This window comes from Dromiciops gliroides, chromosome 4 (assembly GCF_019393635.1).
Source record: "Dromiciops gliroides isolate mDroGli1 chromosome 4, mDroGli1.pri, whole genome shotgun sequence".
NCBI classification, from domain to species: Eukaryota; Metazoa; Chordata; class Mammalia; order Microbiotheria; family Microbiotheriidae; genus Dromiciops; species Dromiciops gliroides.
In genome coordinates this window covers 423583180-423604552 of record NC_057864.1, presented here as the reverse complement: position 1 = coordinate 423604552, position 21373 = coordinate 423583180, and the positions used below count along the sequence as shown (strand labels likewise).

Sequence of the window (21373 nt, the reverse complement as noted above, 5' to 3'; positions counted from 1 at the left end):
TTCTTTTATCTACCATGAAGAGTATGGACCAAGCCTAAACTGAAGGAATCATAGACTATTAATGTTTACCCTTCCAATGTTATCTTTTGCCTATTGCAAACTATCTGTCTTTGAACAGGCAGCTATCTCTGTAGCAATCTCTCTATTGTGTTGTCCCACCACACACACACACATGCAATTTTTAAACATTATTTCTCTTTTCCTGAGTATATAAGGTTCACTGTACTTTTTTCTTTTGAGTTATCTCTCCCTAGGCTTGATGTAGAGTGTTACATTATATGGATTCGCTTCCACTCACTAACTTCTCTGATAATGTATTCAACTTCAACAAGAATATGATGAATTCAGCCTTAATAGATAGATTTAAGACAAAGCGAATCAGAAAATTTATGCTATTAAATGTTTTGATGATATCTCAACTAGCTGGGTAAGTATATCTGCTGGTCTAACTATATGCCTATGAAAATATGAACACTAGTACAAATTATAATTGTAGCTACAGTGTAGTGCAGGGGAAACAGCACTGGATATTCAGTAAATGGATCTGGGTTTGCATTTTGCCTCTGCCTCTTAGTATCTGTGCAATGCTGGGTATTAATTAACCTTTCTCAGACTCAGTTTCTTCATCTGTAAAATGAAGGGAAATGGACTAGATAATGCACGAGGTTCCCAACACCTCTAAAGCTACAATTCTTAGTTGGTTTTCAATCCAAAAGTTTGCTAAATAAACATTTCAGTGCTAACATAGTAATATGATTTTATGTGGAACCAGTAATGACAACTCTCAATATAACTCTTGTTATAAGCATAGAATTTATAAGCAGTTCCTTGAGCCCCAAAATTTATATGTACATACATATTATATATAAATTCATAGGTTTAGTCTATAAACATATACATGTTTATAGTTTCAAAGAATATACATATATACATTGTATTATATATATTCACATATATGTTTATATGTGCATACACATGGATATAAACATATATGTGTATATATTCCTATATATTCCTATTCCAGTGTATTTCTGAATTTTAAGATGGCTTATTCAGCTGCAAAAGCTAGACTTCTTTCTTTGTAAAAGGCTGTGATAAATATGTCATTTATTTGGGAATAGGAGACACATTACAATAAAGCTGAATGGTCCTGGGAGAGAGAAAATACTTAATCACATTGTTTATGCTACACCCATGTCCAGTAAGTTCCCACTTCCCCAGGCATGAGACCAAGCAATCCCATGAAGGTCACAGCCAAGGGTACATATTAACAAAGAGAGTGAAAAATTAAGCAGTTTTTAACATCACATTTAAATCATTAAGTATTGGTTCAGCCTTAAAATCAGATTCTCTACTTGTAATTACATTGATGGGTACCAATGTCTGGTTAACAATAGAATCTTTTCTCGGCTAACTGCTTCTCTCCCTTTCCCCACCACCCCCTTTTTTGCTTGAGTGTGGGTGGCTGCTATGGCAACTCTGAATTTAACTCCTGCTGCAAACGTATGCTTTGGAGATGATTCTTGCTTTTATATTTGTGCCTGTATACAAATATATCTCTTCACAGCTTCACTAAAGACACCTAGGAAAAAAAATCACCTTATAACAGAAGTATTGGGATGTTTCAGAATGATTCACTCTTTTGGAATCCTTGCTCTTGACATGTAAATAGGGGAAAACAACTATATTCTGAATGCTCTGATAAATAGGTTTACAACCTTATTTAGTTAGAGATATGTTTTAAAGGTAGTATAGGGATTATAAAAATGTGTAAACATCTAAGTAAAAATAACAAGGCAGCCACCATGAAGTAAATGAAAACAAAATTACTAGGATTTTAATGATTCTGGTTGTGTGGACTAGAGTGGGAACTGAAAAAAACCTAAAAGTTGACTTTGTATGTATTAAAGACTACTAATATATTAATTTCATTAGCCTCCCTAGCATTACTGAGAGGTATAGTACTTTAAAAAAAAAAAAAAAGCATGTTCTTCCAGGCAGAATCTACAGATCACTGACTGGATTACAAATGGGTTTAGACATATACATGTATACACACATGTACATGTATATATACACATACATATATGTGCATGTATTATGCATACATGTATGTATAAATTAAGTTTTTGATACAATGGGAAATTAACTAAGTTTAGCTTAACCATTAATGTATATTACTTTTTAAAAAATAGAGAGAACTTTCACAGATTGAGTGACTTTCTAACTAGCTTTATGAAGCTGGGGGTTGGGAACAGACGGAGCTGTTACCTCTATTCTCTCTTCTAGGGCCAAATTCTAATGAAGAAAATACAACGAATAAAATGAAAAATCTCTTCAGTCTGGTATTCCTCCCTATTTACCTTTCTATGTCTATTTTATATTATTCCCTTTCTTAAACAGTCCATTCCTAGGAAACTAACCTGCTAGCTATTCTCTGTACAGGAGATTCCATTTTCTACCTAACTTTGTACAAGTAGTTTTCCACTTCTGAAAAGCTCTCTCTTCATCTCCACATTGTGTATATAAATGGATCTTTTTAATGTACAGATCAGGTGATACCTTCCCTGAGGGCTCTTTTGGATCCTCTCTGTTATTAATACTCTCCCTCTTTAATTTTTTTTTTACATTTTTATATGAAATTTTTATTTACATACTTGTATAAATGTTGTTTATGTCCCTCCTCAAATCATCTTAAACAAACAGGTAGAAACAGGCTTATTAAAAACATATTGGGGGCAGCTAGGTGGCGCAGTGGATAAAGCACCGGCCCTGGATTCAGGAGTACCTGAGTTCAAATCCGGCCTCAGACACTTGACACTTACTAGCTGTGTGACCTTGGGCAAGTCACTTAACCCCCATTGCTCCGCAAAAAAAAAACAAAACAAAAAAACAAAAACAAAACAAAAAACATATTGGGGGGCAGCTAGGTGGCATACCAGCCCTGGATTCGGGAGGACCTGAGTTCAAATCTGGACTCAGACACTTGACAATTACTAGTTGGGTGACCCTGGGCAAGTCACTTAACCTCCATTGCTCCCGCAAAAAAACAAAAACAAAAACATATTGGAAGCCAAGTACCTTGCTAAGCATGAAAGCATGAGGGCTACACATAGAAGCACATAAAATAGTCTTTGCCTTCAATGTGCTTACATTTCTAATAGTGGAATGAATCACATAGAGGGGAGCTACAAAAGAAGAATGTGATCTGGAAGTGGCCAGGAAATGACATGGAGGCCTGGATCTGGGCAAGGGAAGCTTATCTCTCAGAGCCCAAGGTCCTAAGGGACAAAGTCCAGTTGGTTCCAGTGGGAGGTAACTGAGGAGCAATGGAAGCATTATACTTGCTTACCTAAAAACATGTTGAATATCATAATTGAATATAAGTTCATTGAGGACAAAGATTGTTTTCTTTTTGCCTTTGTATCCCCAACCATTCACACAATATCATGAAGGATATTACAGTTGCTTGATACATACTAATGAACTTAGTTAAATTAATATGTGGACAATAGGCATTCTTATTTTGATTGTTTATAGAGAGGTGAATTGAAGACTGATCTCTTTGGTGATTATGGATTTCATTTAAGAAGCTCTGCAGTGTTCTGGGCCTTGGGGCAATCAGCACCATGTCATATGCCATTAATGTCTTAGAATGAAAATAACAATTTTTCTAATTAGCCCTTCCCCAGAAGCCCAGTAAGTGTGACGTTACTTTTTTTTTTCACTTTCTTTGTTTCTCCCACTTTTCTCCACTTTTTTTCTCTCACTGTATTAATCACTTTCATATTTAGGTGTTCATTCTCTCCTCAACTTTCTCTTAAAATAGTTCCCAAATTCTTGAGTCTTTACTTATTAATATATATCATCTGAAAGTTGGGTAAAATAAACCCAATCTATGGGTATCCCTTTTTAAAAATCCTTCTTATGTCCCTTGGCTTGGTTCTACAGAAGGAAAATATTATTTTAAATGGTCATTTTTGGATCTTAAAATAGGGGAAAAATGGATGGCAGATGCTTCAAAAGGATCACTATATCTCCGATTGATTGTGGAAATTATGTGACAGAAATTTCTAGGGGGAGGGAAAAAAATTAGTTTTCGTCATGCCACTGGAAAATAGCCATCTTTGATGTCTAGGTGTCTAATTTATAATCAGAAGGTTACTTTACAAAACCTTCTCTGTCTTAGATAAAATTAGTATGTCAATTTGGGGCATTATCATTTTAAAATTCAATTCAGGGGGCAGCTAGGTGGCACAGTGGATAAAGCACTGGCCCCGGATTCAGGAGTACCTGAGTTCAAATCCGACCTCAGACACTTGACACTTACTAGCTGTGTGACCCTGAGCAAGTCACTTAACCCCCATTGCCTCACAAAAAAATACTAAAATTCAATTCAGCATTGGAAAGATTATAGGCTAAGGAGTCAGAGAAGATGGGTTCATATCCTACTTCTGCCATTCCCTGTGAGACCTTACATAAATTACTTAAACTCTTCTCATCTGGAAAAGGAGAGGGTGGAACCAGACAACATTGGAAGTCCATTATGGTTCTAGATGTATGATACTATGTCAAGAAAAGATATGTATGATTCTGAGAACTTATTGTCAGTAAATAAACCATTGAGTTTTTACTATGTTCATTGCATTATACTTTATACTGTGAAAGATGACAAAAAGTATATAGGATCACAATTAAATTTCATGCATTTAAACATCCCCATTCAACTCTGTTGCAAGGGGAAAGAAATATTAGCTAATCAGAAGATCATAGGTTTAGAGGTATAAGAGACCTAGGAGATTATTTATACACTTTCTAGGGATAGGGAGCAAAAAGTGGTAAAAACAATTTATCTGATGAGGAATAAATAAACCTCAAATACTGTCATTTTTAGTGTGACAACAAGCTCCCTACATTCCTCCTTATTTAGGTGTAGATCTAGATCCTAAATCTCCAATGTCTCCAATACAAATCAGTGACTGTCCATGATTTAATAGATAAGTGCTAAAGAATTACCTCAGGCCTAAAGAGTTGAAGTTATTTACCCAAGATCCTATAGCTAGTAGTTGACAGAAAAGAGCTTGGAACACTCTTCTCCTTGACAACAAAGTCAGCACTCTGTTCTCTATACCAGACTGGTTTTAAAGATGGCTCAAAGAACAAAGATCCAGAGATGTAAACAAGCATGTCTTGATTTGAAAATCCTTTGGAGATTATCCCATCCAGAGTATGAGCATTAAAGACTAAGGTGAAGAGTTTTATTTTACTCTCAGGTAATGATAGCCCTTATAAATATGACCTAAATAACTTCCTTTATGAATATAAAGAGGAGATTTGATCTGGTAGATAAACTGCCTGAAGAACTATGGACAGAGGTTCAAAATATTGTGCAAGAGACAGAGACAAAAACAAAAACATTCCAAATGAAAAGAAGAGCAAGAAATTATAAAAGTATAATGGCTGTCTAATGAAGTTTTACAAATAGCTGAAGAAAGGAGCAAAGAAAAAAGTAAAGGACAAAAATAAAGATACATCCAAATGAAAACAAAATTCCATAAAATAACAATGAGAAATATTTCCTTAAATAATCAATGCAAAAAAATAGAAGAAAACAATAGAATGGGAAAGACCAAAGATCTCTTCAAGAAAAATAGAGACATAAAAGGAATGTCTCATGCAAAAATGGGCATGATAAAAGGCAAAAGTGGTAGGGACTTAACAGAAGCAGAAGATATTAAGTCATGGCAAAGATACAGAAAAGAACTATACAAAGATCTTAACATCACTGATAACCACTATGGTATGGTTACTGATCTGGAGCCAGACATCCTAAAGAATAAAGTCCTATGGGTCTTAAGGAAGCATTTTTGAACAATAAGTGGAGGCGATGGAATACTAGAAGAGCAATTTGAAATTCTAAAAGATGTTACTGTTAAAGTACTGTAATCAATATACCAGGAAATTTGGAAAACTGAACAGTGGCCCCTGGGTTGGAAAAGATCAGTTTACATCTCCTTCCTAAAGAAGGGAAATATCAAGGAATATTCAAATTATCAAATAATTGTGCTCATTTCACACAGCAACAAGATCATGCTTCTGATTCTGTAAGCTAGGTTTCAGCAATATGTGAACTGAGGATTACCAGAAGTACAGACTTGTTTTTGAAGAGCTAGAGGAATTAGAGACCAAATTGCCATCATTCACTGGAGAAAGCAAGAAAGTTTTAGAAGGAAAAAAACATCCACTTCTGCTTCATTCGATACACTAAAGCCTTTGTGTGGATCACAACAAAATGTGACAAGTCCTCAAAGAGATGGGAATACCAGATCACCATACTTGTCTCCTGAGGACCCTGTACGCAGGCCAAAATGCAACAGTTAGAACTGAAAATAGAACAACCTATTGGTTTAAGATGGAGAAAGGAGTACAAGACTGTATATTGTCAACTTATTTATCTTACTTATATGCAGAGTGCATCATATGAAATGCCAAACTGGATGAATCAAAAGTCAGAATTAAGGTTGTGGGAGAAATACCAACAATCTCAGATGTATATATAATACCACTCTAAGAGCAGAAAGTAACGAGGTAAAAGAAGAAAGTGTAAAATCTAGCTTGAAGCTTAATATTTAAAAAAAGAAAAATAAACATAAATCATGGCAACTGATCCCATCATTTCCTGGAGTACAGAGGGAGAAATAGAATCAGTGTCAGATTTTCTATTTGGGAGCTTAAAGATCACTGCAGACAGTGACTGCAGTCATGAGATTAAAAGACATTTGCTCCTTGGAAGGAAAGTTATGGCTAATCTGGACAGCATACTAAAAAACAGGGACATCACCTTGCCAATAAATGTCTATAGAGTCAAAAATATGGTTTTTCCAGTAGCAATGTATGACTATGAGAGTTGGACTATAAAGAAAGCTGAGAGCTGCATAACTGAAACTTTTGAATTGTGGTGCTGGGAAAGACTTTTGAGAGTCTTTTTAACAACAAAGGGATAAGGCAGCTAGGTGACTTAGTGGATAGAACACCAGCCCTGGAATCAGGAGGACCTGAATTAAAATCCGGCCTCAGACACTTGACACTTACTAGCTGTGTGACCCTGGGCAAGTCACTGAACCCCAGTGGCCTCACTCCCCCAAAAAACTAAATAAAAAACAACAACAAAGGTATCAAATCAGTCAATACTTATAGAAAACAATAGACTACTTTCTAGAAGGTGAAATGCTGAAGCTTAAATAATATAATGAGAATAAAAGACTCATTGGAAAAGATTCTAATGATGGGAAAGATTGAAGGCAAAAGTAGAAGGGGATGGAAGTGGATGAGATGGATATAGTATCATGGAAGAAATGAACATGAACTTGGACAGATTTCAAGAAATAGTTGAGGGCAGCTAGGGGGTGCAGTAGATAAAGCAGTGGCCCTGGATTCAGGAGGACCTGAGTTCAAATCCATCCTCAGACACTTGACAATTACTAGCTGTGTGACCCAGGGCAAGTCACTTAACCCTCATTGCCCTGAAAAAAAAGAAAAAAAAGAAAAAAGAAATAGTTGAGGACAGAAGAGCCTGATATGCTATGGTCCATAGGATCAGGAAGAGTCAGACATGACTGAATATTTGAACAATAACAACATAGATAATATGGCATGTATTCTTAACCTAGGAAATGTCATGGTGGGAATTATCTCTTGGAATAATCCAGCTAATATTCAGAGGGCAGAACCAGGGACACAGGGTGGAAGTTCCAAAAAAGTTCATGTCAAGCTCAATGACAAAGACAAAACTCCAAAATTCCTAATCTTTACAGTTATCCAAAAGTGGAATGCATTTCCTTCAGATATTGTAATCTTCCCCTTATTTGGAAGTCTTCATGAAATGGCTGGATAACCACTTGTCATAAGTGTAATCAAGGGAATTATTTTTCAAGTGTATGTCAGACTAAATGAGATACCTTCCAATGTCCTTTTGTTTGTGTTGTCTTCTATATGGCTGATGCAAATTACAACCGCTTCCCTACTCTTGATGACATTATAGATCAGTCTAATATTGTGCAAGATGGATTTGAGATGGGAGATAAATATGGAAACATAGATCACGTAGGAGGTTACTGCAATTGTCCATACTTGACACAATGATGGTTGGGAATAGGATGACTTTCTCTGAGCAACTAAAAGCAGTATGTTTAGTGTTCTTATATGACTCGTGTCTGATGGACTGAAGTCCTTATTATTTATAGAATTGGGAGAGCATGGAAATCATGAATTTCCAGGAGACTACAATGACATGACATTCAGGAAATGGTAATAGCCAAAGCTGTGAAGCTCCTCTATGACTTTTCCTCCTACACATTTCTTATCTGAGCAAGAGGAGATGGGCTAAGTCAGATCCAGAGGTAGAGCTGACATGCAAGTTTTGTACTAGCCCAGAGATTTAGGTAGCATCACTAGCTTACTAAGTGTCTGAGTTGAATGATCTAAGACATCAGCCAGACCCTAACTGATACTATCCAAAAATGACTTGGCATTGAGGAGTTACCACTTTGTAGCTCTTCATTCTAGGACAGAGGTTGAGGTAATATAACATAATTTAAGAAGCTAGTGGACAGCATGAAAAGTGAAAGGGACAGGAATTTATTAAGCACCAACTATATCCCAGACATCGTGCTAAGCACTTTACAAATATCTCATTTGATTCTCACAACATCCCTGGGAGATAAATGCTCTTATTATCTCCATTTTACATTTCAGGAAACTGAGATGGGCGGAGGTTAAGCGACTTGTCTAGAGTCACACAGCTATTGTCTGAGTCACTGTGTGAACTGAGGTCTTCCTCATTCTAGTATAAGTTCTCTATCCACAATGCCACTTAGCTTAGACAATATTTCATTGATATCCCCTCAAAGAAATAAAGAAATTGTACATGGTTTTCTTGTTTTACAGTGGGAAGAGCTAATTCCAACTCCCAAAGTAGGATGAATAATCTTGTCTAATCAGAAACAAAATGTAGTTTGATTTAAAATTGATTCATTTTTAATTCTTCTGCCATCTTGTGTTCTATAGCTCATTTGACATGTTCAAGAACTCTAATTGCTTTTAAAATAACACCTCTGAAGTCACCTTTAGTTTCTTTATCCAGCACAATAACAGGCCGCATAATAGCCTAACGAGCGTTTGTGGCACACATCCTTGATTAAAACACTTCACGTTAGCTGAAGAGAAAATCGGTCTAGGGTGTGCTATGAGAACTAGAGCTTAAGGAAATGGCATCTTCTGTGACTGTGCTTCTGTACTCTTATTTCTCTCGTCTGGCCTTTTTCAAAAGCTATTACAGCATCTTGACCCAGTAGCTTAAGTGGCCACTACTTGAGCAAGTGCCTCTGCCTCTTTGAGGAAACATGGAAGAGTAGAGAAGATGCTAGATTTGGAGTCAGGAACGGCCTTGTTTTGAATCTCATTTTGAACTTTGCTTTTGATACTTCCCAGCCATGTGACTGTGGCAGGTCACTGCATCTCTCTCTAAACCTCAGTTTCCTTATCTGTAAGATGATGATGAGGATGATGATGATGGAGTGTAATAAAGGTAATAATGGATATAAAGTGCTTAGGAAAGCTTAAATTGACATGTATTACAGCAATTATTATAAGAATAATTATTAAAAACTATGCTACGGGGGACAGCTAGGTGGTGCAGTGGATAAAGCACCAGCCCTGGATTCAGGAGGACCTGAGTTCAAACCCATCCTCAGACACTTGACACTTAATAGCTGTGTGACCTTGGACAAGTCACTTAACCCTCCCCGCCCTGCAAAAAAGAAGAAAGAAGAATACAAAAAAAAAACCAAAAACTATGCTACGGCATAAAGGAAAGAATAAAAAAATCACAAAATCTCAGAGTAGGAAGGTATTGCAACAACCACCTAACCTAATCCAACTCATTCTTAAAAAAAAAAAAAAAAAACAAGTAAAACATACTTGAAAAGTAGTAATCCAGAATGCCCATAGAGCTTCAATCAAGAGGAACCAATTGCCTTTTGAGGCAGTCTATTCAATTTTTGAATATGTCTAATTGTTAGAAAATGTATTTTGTTGTTTTTCTTTTCAGTGTTGTCCCTGACACCAAACCTAAATTCGTCTCTTTGTAACTTTTGCACATTGCTCCCAGTTTTGCTTTCAGGGATCAAAATTTAAAAAGTCTAATCTCTGCTCAACAAAACAACCCTTCAGATACTGGAAAAGAGCAGTTGAATGTCCTCTGAGTTTTCTCTAAACTAACCATTGTCATTTGGCATGAACTTAAGATCCTTCCCCTTTCTACTTGCCAGCCTCTGATAATAAATAGCTTATACTAAACTGAGGCACTCAGAAGTGAGCAAAGTATTTCAAAACACTTCTGACCAAGCCAAAGCATTTAGGACTATCACCTCCATATTTATGGAAGTTATTCCTCTTAATGCAGCACAAGACCTCATTAGCTTTTTTTGGCTGCCAATTAACACAGTTGAATCATATTGAGATGACTGCCTACTAACTCCCCTTTCCTCCCCCTGATATTTTTAATACAAACTGTTTCCATTGGCCTAGGAACCAGAATATAATCCTTTTTTACCTTAATCAAGTTATTTAATATCTCTAGGTTGTTTTCCACATTTCTAAAATGTGACTGAGCTTTATGATTTCTGAGTTTTCATAGAACACTTGATGAACTTTTGAAACATTCAGCAAATATGTCTTAAGTGCTTACCATGCAAAGAGCTTTGTATTGTCTTATAATTAGTATGGTGAAAATGAACAAAAATCAGTATTTTCCAAGGCAAAATTTTTGTCACAAAAACTTGTTTTCAATAGCTCCTGCATGTTCCCTTTTTCAGCTCCTCTTCTGCCTCACTTCATCGTCCCATATTGCCTGCATCTTTATGCTGATCTCTTTTTGCTATGTTCCCTGGCCTGACTCTAGCCTGCTCTTTTGAAGTCTTTCTCCTCTATTCAGTCATTCTCCTCTGGACCTTCTCTACACTAGACAATCCTCTATAAATTATTAATGGCATCAAAAGCAGGACATTCAGTAGCACTCAATTTATAGCCAGCTAGGTGGCACCTAGTATATCATAATGGGTTCAGAGCCAGATTTAACTGAGTTCAAATCCCGCCCTAGATGTTTCATAGTTGTGTGACCCTATGGGAAGTCATAAAATCTTTCTCGGCCTCTGTTTTCTCAACTGTAGAATGGGAAGAGGGGTCAAAAGTCCTCTTCTGTTGCAAAATTTGTGATCCTGTGATTCCTTGGATCTCTAATACTCTTTTTTGTTAGGGTGAAAGTACCTATCTACATATGCCCGTAACTGATATCAGTCACTGTAGTTTCTACTTGGCTTTGACAGAAACCAAAGGAAGCCAGTGCAAACCCTGAAATTTCAATTACCATGGACAGGACAATAGGGTAGAGTAGGCCTTGGCAGAAACCTTTCTAATACTTTACATGCACTTTTTCTTATACTACCCAGATTCATAGAATTTTAAAATCTTTGAGTTGGAAGGGGCCTTAAAAGCTGTCTAGTCTAGAATCTTTCTTGTGTAAAAACCTCACCTTGAACTTGTTTCTTTATTTTTTCACAGAACCATTTTAAAGAGTTAGGCATGTTCTTTATAAAGGATTTCAGATAATGGGTGATGAATTTGGTTAAGCTGTTGAGATGATACATGGGACATATTCTTTATAGACAATGTGTAAATGGATAGAGATATCATTTCCTTTCTTTTCTTTGCTCAAGGCATAACACAATTTCATTGTATTTATGAGAAAAAAAATATTCAAAGAGTGTGGGACAAGTAGAGGTCATGGATCAACTAAGCACAGAGATCTTTCTGGTCAGTGAAATCTTCTGCGGCTAGACATAACTAAGAAAGCACAATGATCAAGGCACTTTCATGGCAGAACTGTTGGAGTTTGCTAACTGTTCCTTGTTCCTAATGTTGGAGTTATTCTGAACACCCATCAGCTTCCAGCTCTGGGAAATCATAACAGCAACAAATAAAAGGCAGAAAGTTGCATATTGTGTTTTAGCGATGCCCCTTTGCATCACTACCATTAGCCTGAAACTTTTTGTACTCCCTAAGACAGATGCAGATTATGCCGAATTGGAGTTATGCACCTTCCTGAAAGAAGGACTGTCTTGTTTTACACATACATTAACCATTCACTTCTATTCCCTTAGTTCACCAAATGGTCAGGACTGATGGGCCTAATTGATGAAGAGAATGACAAGAATTCTGTGTTTAAGCAGAGGTTTGAAAATCTGACCTCCATGTGAAGCTGTCTCTACTACAACCACTCCATTAAAAAATGTCTTTTGTGGCAAACCCCAGGGATTGGATAACCTCTTTGTTTTATGCATTAAAAACTCCTCAGACAAGTGCTCTTTCCTTGATTTGAAACCCTATAAATATCTCCCAGGTTCCATGCACTCTGTGTTTCCATATCTACTCAAAAGCAAAGGGTCACAAACCACAGATGATAGATTTTTTTGGGGGTGAGGCAACTTGGGTTAAGTGGCTTGCCCAGGGTCACACAGCTAGTAAGTGTTAACTGTCTGAGGCCGGGTTTGAACTCAGGTCCTCCTGAATCCAGGACCAGTGCTCTATCCACTGCGCCACCTAGCTGCTCCCAATAGATTTATTTTTACTAAGAGGAAGAATTGATTTTTTATTTTGTTTGGTTTTTTTGTTTTTTGGTGTGAGGCAATTGGGGTTAAGTGACTTGCCCAGGGTCACACAGCTAGTAAGTGTTAAGTGTCTGAGACCGGATTTGAACTCAGGTCCTCCTGAATCCAGGGCCAGTGCTCTGTCCACCTAGCTACCCCCAAAATTGAATGCCATAGTAAATAAAGAGGCATGAAAATACCCTTCCCTATGCATACATGGTGTACATTCTATCACAGATTATCCCACAACCATTGGTGAAGGGCTAACCCACAAGACATGTAACAAGTGACAATATATTCAACATATACATTGCAAGTGTGCAGGGAACGAGTATGTAGGGTACCACACATCAATGAATGAATGAATAAACAAATCAATCAATGTAAAACCATTTATTAAATGCTAATGTCATTTCTATGGATATGATCATACCGGTTCCTGATTGTCACATTATAGTGCTAAGGACTTCAGTGGCAAGACTTTTCTGGATCTTCAGTAGTTTTTACTGTAATTAGCCCCACAGAAGCAATGGCCAAGCTATATTTCCGCAAAGATTGCTTCCTAGGATGATCACTGTGATGGGCTAGAAGAAGAATTGTAGAAGGTGCTACCACAAGCTACATAGGACACATGCAGGGAGAATATACACACAAGGACAAGTGCCTCCAGGAAATCTCAGACATCCAGTGCTTTAGAGCTGCTTTGTTCTGGTTATGTCATCATGAAGTTTTCTATTGGATGTCACATTACCCTTTTTTGGAAACTTCCCTAGCCTTTACCCAGTTGCCCATTGCTGCTGTCTGCTGGGCTTCAACTCTTTGATGTTGTTAGTTGTTTTCTCTATCCATCTATTTCCTAGTCTTCACCCAGTTGCAAATTGCTGCTATCCACTGGGCTTCAGCCCTTTGACATTATGTTGCTCTCTCTACCCATCTATTAAGGTGCAGCAATTAGAAAGGCTCACCTTAAAAAGGGCAGATTAAAGTTCTTGTAGTTCTTAACTAAATCTATAAGACATAACTCCTAATCATACAGCTAAAAAAAAAATAATGAACCCTAGCATGACACCCCAGGTTTAGTGTCTACTTTTTTTACTTCTTTTCTCCTTTCAGCCCCTAGCCACATCCTTCTATCTAAGCTGAGTTAGCAAATTCCCAAGGTTAAGTGATTTGCTCCTCAGACTGGTAAAAAATGGAACAAAGAATAAGTAGGAAGTCCCTGGATATAATTATAAATATATTTTCTTTATTATGCTTTTGATAATGGCACCATGTTTATAGACACAGTCATTAAACTTATTGCAAAGGCACACACTAATTTGACTGGCCATTTTTAATATAGAAGCATGAGAACTTTGAGCTCTGTGATTGACTTTTCTTATCCCCTCAGTTTCTTTCTAGGGTATCATGATGATGGCTGTTGAGAAAATAATGAATATACTTAAGGCAGAGCACCTTACATTAATTTAACACAGAAAAAATGAATAGGCATATGTGATATTCTTTTTTGAAATCTAAGACCTTAATACACTGATTTTTAAGTTTAGGGTTTATATATTACAATCAGAGTTTAATTGTGCTCATGAAGTCCTGGGTGCCTTCTGTGAGTAAGAACATTGGCCAGTCCAAAGGAGGGTGACCACTCACCTTGAGTGAAGAGACTCAAAATAAGCTTAGCTTTAATGTGAATTTCATTTTTCAAAAAGGTAGAGAAAGAAACCAAGGGAACTGCTATTCTACATGACTCTTCAGTAGAGAACAACCATTTTCTTGGGTAGAAACAATGGGAAGCTGCCCGTGAAAAGTTCCTTTAGTGAGGGAGGACCATCCCCCACTGGTAGTGACTAGAGGAATTGGGTGAGGGCTGGTTACAGACCTCTCTTCAGGACACAAAGGCCGCAGCCACACCCAAACTCATCTCCCCAGGGTAAAGGAGACCAGAATGAAGGGTAGGAATCCCAAGCTAGCTCAGTCCGATTTGGTTCAGCTTATCTGTCCTCTGGTTTAGTTTCTCAAGAAGGTTCTGTGATGTGCCCCAGAGAATTTCTGGGGTGCTCTGCACTCCATGACACTTCTTTTACCAAATGGTTAATATGGAAATGTTTTACATGACTGTACATGTATAACCATGTTAGATTGCTGACCATCCCAGGGCATTGGAATTTGGAACTCAAAACTTTTTTTTAATGTCAAAAATTGTCAACATGTAATGGAGGGGAAAAAAAATCTTTTTTTAAAAAAGATTCTGCTCTGTCATCCCATGTTTTGGCCATGGAGCCTGGCTCTGTGTCCTGTACAAATCTGGCCGCCTGCCTTTGAGGCCTCTATCTGAGGCACTGACAAAGTGTTAAACAGCACAGGACCAAGGATAGATCCCAGGGGCACTCCATTGGAGACCTGAACTATTAACAATTTCTGTTTCTACATAATCTATTTATAGCATCTGTTAAAACTGATTTGTATTGTTTAACTAATTTACATTTGTAGTATTTGCTTTGGGCTGGTTTGTATCATGCTAATGAAGTTATTTTGTAACCAGTGACCAAAGAAACCATAAAAGCCCTTAGAAAAAAAGAGTCTTTGAGCTCCCATGATCATGCTTCTTGGGACAAAATAAATTGGTATTATGTTTTTTTTTTTTAAATAAAGAAACAATGGGAAGACTGAGGGGAAAGTGACTACAGTATTTTGGAATTTATGATAAAGCAGATGAAAGCTGGGGATAATCTATGTGTCATAGATTTTGCCAGAAAAGTCTTTAAAGAATTCAGAGAAAGAATAGATAGGATCCTACTGCTTAAAATTCCACAGGGTATATGAGACCAGAAAGGATAGAAAAGTCTTAAGAATAAAATAATGGAGGTACTAAAAAAATTCCAATGAGGAAGAACAAAGAGAACTACCTAAAGAGACAAATATAGATGTAAAAGAATTCACCAACTTATATTGTGAAAAGATACATAAAAAAGCTAGAAGCAAGGTTAGGAAATGTATGTGTGTATTAACACATGTGTGTGAGTGTATATATTTGTATATGTATATACACATCTATATACAAGGTCATATATAGGTATATGTATGTACATGACTATATGCAAGTGTATGAGTATGTGGTTGGGGGGAGAGGTACAGAACTCTGAGTCATAGGTAGATTTTAGCTCATCACAGAGTCATTTGACTCAGTAGGAGACCTTAAAATACCTTAAAGGCACTCTGCTGACAAGGTATCTCCCATGTATGCATCAAAATTATTTTAGATTCCTTGAAAGATGTAACAACAGAAGTCACATCCTTCATCCCTCTTACCAGTAACACCAGGTAAGGCATAAAGCAAGCACCAAGATGTATGCTTGCTGAATATGTTCACTATAGTCATGGAAAGGGTCAAGCACAAAGCCCACATTGAAGAAGGATATCTTACAGGCAGTGGCCTCCTGCAGACACTCCTGTTTGTATACAGTATTGGTTGTTGGTTGTACCAAACCCTAGAATTTTACAGGACCTCTTGAATGATATCCACGATCACTCAAAAGATTTTGGCCTTACTATCCATGCAGGAAAAAAAAGAAAATAGAGTAGGGTTGCCTATTGACCAGATTAGAACATGAAGTTAGACAACTTAAAGGGTTCATACATCAACATGTGTATGTGTGTTGTATATAGATGGCACATGGACAGTGAGTTAGCCTCAGAAGAGAAGAATGGGCTAAATTGTCTTTGGAACATAGGTGCTCTAGTGATGCCAACTTTCTCTCAGAAATGAAGGTCTATATTTTTAAAATATCAGTTGTTTTATATCTCCAAAGACATTTTTTAAATGACTATGATTTAGAGGACAATAGAGAGGCAAATGGTGAGTATGGACCCCTTGTAGTGACTTTGGGGAGAACATGGACTAGAGCCCAACAGGATGCATTATGATCTGCCTTATTAGAGGGCACTTCCACATCAGTGAGATCACAGATCGCCACCAACTACTGGAGAATAAGGAAGAATGATCTCACAACCATAAAATGTAGTTAATTACCTCACTGAATAGTTAACTGTGTATCACTTGGGGGACTGGGCGGATGAGGGGGTAGGCAGGGGAGATTCAGAGACCAGAAGGCCACTGTTAGACTCATCCTAAAAGGTATTTTTGCATTGCAAGGGAGGTTGGATTAGATAATCTCCCTTGAATCTTCCAAACTAATAATAATAAGTATAGCAATTTCATATTTATAAACTACTTTCTTCCCAGTAACCCCATAAGATATTATCTATCTTGATCATAATTTGGAGGCAATAATAACTAAGTGCTATGCATATATGATTTCACTTGATCACCACAACAACCCTATCAGACAGGTGCTATTATTATAATACCCATTTTAGGGTAAAAGATTTAAAATTTGTAAAATGGAGAGATGATAGTAATACCTGCCTGACATGGGAAAACTGAGACTGAATGATTAAGAAATTTTCTAAGGATCAATCATATTTCCAAGGCATAATTTAAACTCAGTCTTCTTGACTCCAGGTCCAGCACTCAACCCACTGAGCCCTCACCTGTCTTTAATTATGAAACGAGTAAGTATCTGAGCTCAAATCTGAAACCAGGTTTTCTGACTCAGTTAAGTGTTCTTTTCACTTTACAATGCAATAACCTAAGGCAATGTGTAAAGGGATAGTTTTAATGGGGTGAAGGAAGATACTTTTTCAATTTCCTCCTATTTTATAGGTCAGGCTGAGATCGTCTATGGGTTTTTTCAGCCCTCTTGTTATGGTGGTAGAGGGGTGCCTTCTTAAATGTCTATATGAATTGGTAATATTTAAGCGAGGGATTACTAATAATTTTTGTTTCATAGACTTCTTTAGCAGTAGGGTAAAGTCTATGCAGTCCTCAGAATTATGGTCTAAATGAATAAAATAAAACACCTAGGATTACCAATGAAATCCATGATACTGAAATATAGTTATTTCATTTCTTATGATTGTATTTGATGCTGATCATGTCTAATGCCTTCCACAGACCTTCCTGAAAACAAATATTTATGATATACAGAGAGACACTTCTGATGATGAAATGTACCTCCTTACTCTTGGCAGAAAGACAAAGTACAAAGGCTTCACGTTGCATACATTGTCAGATGTAGTTGCTATATTGATGGATCTTATCTAACGTTTTTCTTTATTATAATGGAGGTTTTAATTCTCAAAGAGTGGAGAGTGTATCCAGAAATGACTGTTATGTAAAATCAAAAAAACAGACATTAGTTTGTCATCTCTTCCTCCCAAACCATATCATCTAATATTACTTTCCATGCTCCCCTATGCCCACCTCCATGCTAAAGTCATGTTGACTTAGTTTCAATGATCTTTTTTTTTTTTGATGAGGCAGTTGGGGTTAAGTGACTTGCCTAGGATCACACAGCTAGTAACTGTTAAATGTCTGAGGCTGGATTTGAACTCAGATCTTCCTGACTCCAGGACTGGTGCTCTATCCACTGCACCACCTAGCTGCCCCAGTTTCAATGATCTTTATAGAATTCTCTCCCTCTTCACCTCTCTGTAGCAGATAAATTATCTATCTTCTTGGTTATCATTTTGCTTATGCTCAATAAGAGCAATACCAAATGAAATGACCAAATGTCCCATCGAGTATTATTTCTAATTGTCCTTGGGCACCAAACGATACCTGATCTGCTCTCTTCTTTGTTTGCTTTGCTATGGGGAACTTGCAAGCCATTCTTCCTTTTAGCTGCAACTTTCTTGCAGGTTCTGGTATCATGTTTAATGAGAATGTCGAACTCATTTATCTAGAGCCTTATGTGACCTTAGAGATCATTTAATCAAGCCCATTCCTTTTCCAGAGAGTCATAAGTCAATTGATCCTAAATGCATGGTACCCATATGTTGATATGTTGGTCATTGGATAAAGATCACATATTTAGAGTGCCAAAAACTAATTAATGTATACAGGCAGTCTGAAAACATTGTGGTACTTAGTGTACTCTGACCCTTTTTCCATCACTGCCACTATTACTTCAGAAGCTGTGGAAAGATGTGATGGAAAGAACACTAGGCATCAAGTGAGTAATCCCTGAGTCCAAAACCTTCCTTAGAAATTTATGAGCTGGGCAGCTAGGTGGCACAGTGGATAAAGCACTGGCCTTGGATTCAGGAGGACCTGAGTTCAAATCCAGCCTCAGACATTTGACACTAGCTGTGTGACCCTGGGCAAGTCACTTAACCCTCACTGCCCTGTAAAACAAAACAAAACAAAACAAAACAAACAAACAAACAAAAAGATATTTATGAGTTATGCGACCCGGGATAAGTCACTAAGTACATCTGCCTCAGTTTCCTCATTTGTAAAATGGGAATAATAATAGCACCAAACTAAAGGTGACACTGTGGCTAGAACACTGGGCTTGAAGTCCATAAAGACTCAAGGTCAAATTCAGCCTCAAATACCTACTACTTACTAACTGTGTGACCCCAAGCAAGTCACTTAAACTGTTTGCCTCCGTTTCATCATCTATAAAATAGGGACAATAATAGCACCTACCTTGCAGGGTTTTTGTGAGGATAAAATGAGATAATTTTCATAAATCTCTTAGCACTGTTCCTGACACACAGTTGGTTCTTAATAAATGTTTTTCTCTTCCCTTTCCCCTTCCTCTACCTCCTGAGGTTGTTGTAAGGATAAATGGGCAAATGTTTGTGAAGTCCTTTGCAAGTCTTAAAGTACCATATAAATGTTAGCTATTATTATTAGAATGGATCCATGCAGAACTAAAGGTTATTTTATATTTATTCATGGGTTTCCACAGCAAAATAATTCATCACAAGTGGCAAATCTACTCTGTATTTAGCTGAGCTAGTCTTCAGACAGTAGTTTGTGAGCAAGACTATAATAAAGGCCTTTCCAGGATGGTAGAACACGTCAAAGCTTATGTTTTTCTGGCAAAGCTATTAAGAAACCATGCACCCCTATCTTTTATGTGAAGCAGCTTAGTAAGGCTTTGGAGCAGATATGAGCAAGGCCTAATTGTCACAGGTACCCCTGCCATAGTCTGGATTGTTTCAATTCTGACCTCACAGCCATCTTCTCTCAAAAAACAATGGATCTAACATTTTACTATCGAACACCTACTACTTCCTTTCTCGGGAGACTTCACTTGTAAAGAATGTGAATTTTAAGTAATGAAAATATTTAAATGGATTAGAGAGTTTCAGAATTACTCACAATAGTAATTGACTCTTCGGAGGTAACCCTTGAGTTTGAACCTATAACCGTTGTTATTAATAGCTATTGTGGACTTCTATAGGAAAATCACTCAATTAAACATTTACCTTACATAAATGACTCGGCACAAATTCATCATAGTTAATTAACACACCTGGATATTGTACATAGAGCTTGCAGGGTTTAATTTCCAGGTCAACAAAACAAAATCCCTGCAAAAATGTACAGTAAAAGTAACTTTGGCTAATGGGAAGGAATTCAAATATAGAAAATCATAATAGATAACTTGCTTGATACATATGTATCTTATAGAACCAAACCAAAAAGCCCTTTTACTAAAGAAAGTCTAGATGTGACTAGATATGTTACTAGTTAGATATCTAAATATTATTAGATTTTGCAGATTTATTGGCTTCAGTACTTTGTAGTTAAACAGCTTTGTGTAGTAGGGAAAGTGCTAAATTTGTAGTCAGATGAGCTGGATTTGAACCCTGCCTCTGATCTTTAAGACCTACCACTTAACCTTTCTGAACCTTATTGTACTTCAACCATAAAATGAGGAGTTTGAGTAAATTAGCCTCTTGTGGTTTTGCCAACTTTTAATTTATGACTATAAATTGTTTCTTGGAATTATTAAGATGACTTGAGTATTTAACTAGCAAACATAAAAGCATGTATACCTAGCTACAATTGTGTATAAAATGGACAATTATTATTTTGTTATTCAGTAATTATATATGCATGCCATATACATGTATATGTAATATATAATGCATATTCTGATATGCATTTTATATCTGTTAAATTACACATCTTGACTGACATATAAATATTTACATAGACATATCCAGAAATGACACGTGTAAATGTAGGTGCTCATAAAGCAAAGTAATTGATTTCCTGTTTTTCATATGGAAATCAAACTTTTAGTCACACTTCATTTATCTTTTGGAGTTCATTTTATGAGACTTTTCCCTATTCCTTGATAATAAAAGATAAGCTCTGAGTACCAGTTCATAAAAGACCTTCAATGTAATTAGTTTTTGAGGCTTTTTTCTGAGCCTATTTGACATGAACATGGTATTATGATCATACCAATAATACAATATAATTGATATTTTTAAAATAATAGTTTAGGTTTACTGAGCTCTTATCAGTCATCATATGGTTGGGTTGATGAAGTGTTTATAAAAGAGCATGGACAGGAATCACGTAGGTTGTGAAGGCATAAATGAGTTGGGATCAACACCAGGGGAGAGACTATATATACCAATAACAGTATGGACACATCAAAGTATTTAAACCTGGATACAAAATTCCTAAAATGCATTATCTAAGTTAATTTTAGAGGTAGCAGTGGTGAAGTATATAGAGTATTAGACTAGGAGTGAGAAAGACCAGGAAATCAGTTATCCATTATAATTTCCACCATGTGCTT

General features: G+C 36.7%; 1 protein-coding gene across 5 annotated transcripts in view; it reads left to right on the top strand.

The window, feature by feature from the left end:
• PLPPR5 (phospholipid phosphatase related 5) overlaps positions 1–21373 on the top strand; it is a 181335-nt gene that overhangs the window by 88853 nt on the left and 71109 nt on the right. The gene's annotated exons all lie outside the window — the stretch shown is intronic.